This window comes from Atta colombica, unplaced genomic scaffold (assembly GCF_001594045.1).
Source record: "Atta colombica isolate Treedump-2 unplaced genomic scaffold, Acol1.0 scaffold163, whole genome shotgun sequence".
NCBI classification, from domain to species: Eukaryota; Metazoa; Arthropoda; class Insecta; order Hymenoptera; family Formicidae; genus Atta; species Atta colombica.
The window spans coordinates 849507-850603 of record NW_017259254.1 but is presented as its reverse complement, the minus strand read 5'-3'; the positions used below and the strand labels follow the sequence as shown (position 1 = coordinate 850603).

The following is a 1097-nucleotide window of genomic DNA, read 5'->3' as shown; positions in this document are numbered from 1 at the left end:
TAGAATGAAAAGAAGATATGTTGAGTCATTAAGTAAAACTGATTTTCTTCTCGAGTAAAAATAGTTTTAAAAAATTATAGTAAGCCAGAGAAAATTTATTTTTCTTAAATACAAAAAATGCTTGCTTAATATTTAGTAATTATTAAATAATTAATATTAACATTTAATATAATATTTTATATACATTAATGTTATTATAGGTTTTTTATTTATAAGTGTCTTATATCTGTTATATATCTTTGTTATATATCTTGTTTTATCTTGTATTGTTGCTTTATTGATTCTATTTTTTTTATTCTTTCAGATTGTATTTCTTAGCTACAACTGGCATTCTCCTTTAAAAAAAAAAGCAGCCATTTCCAAGGATTGTGGTACATTCAGTTGAATTCTCATGAAAGATACATCTTTTCAGAATTTTAAATTGTGTTATAGGAATATATAGTTATATAGAACAATTGGTGAATAAGATATCTGCTCATTGGTAATACGAGAATTAAGAACAACTATTTTTTAATCGATTGTACTATAACTGCAGTACAACTTGTGTACATATACATATATATATATATATATACATATTTGCATTTAAAGAAAGATTTTTCGTTACTTTAATTAGATAAAGAAAGAGAGGGAGATCTGCTTAAAGTATAAGAAAATGAATATAAAAAACCAACAGTGAGATGTCTCCATTTTTTAAAATTTTTATTCCACAGTCACTTATATCAATATAATAGTGACATTACATCTTTTTAATTTGTGGAAATTAATAAGTAACTATGATTCATTTTTGAAAACATTTTTGTCAATTCGCTAAAATTATCTTAAACGATATATGGTACCGCATTGTTCCTAAATCAATGTAATTATTGCCATTCTTACAAGTAAGTATTCTATAAAACCAAATGCGTAATTATCAATATAATTATTTATTTTTTAGACAATATATTTTCTCGCCTGAGTTATAAAATATATGAAAAAATTTATATATAGAGTATTCTTTTTTTTATCATTACTACGGTAAATATTTCCGTTATTTTTGTATGATGTGTAGGAAAAAATTATTTGCTTTAACTAGAAGGACCGAGGTAGCCAAATTT

The 1097-nt window shown here is 23.2% G+C and overlaps 1 protein-coding gene across 1 annotated transcript in view; it reads left to right on the top strand.

The window, feature by feature from the left end:
• LOC108686071 (telomere-associated protein RIF1-like) overlaps positions 1–576 on the top strand; it is an 11108-nt gene extending 10532 nt beyond the window's left edge. Inside the window, exon 16 of the mRNA XM_018191151.1 lies at positions 305–576. The gene's annotated coding sequence lies outside the window, so the exon portion shown is untranslated. The remainder of the gene's footprint in view (positions 1–304) is intronic.
• Positions 577–1097: the final 521 nt, after the last annotated feature.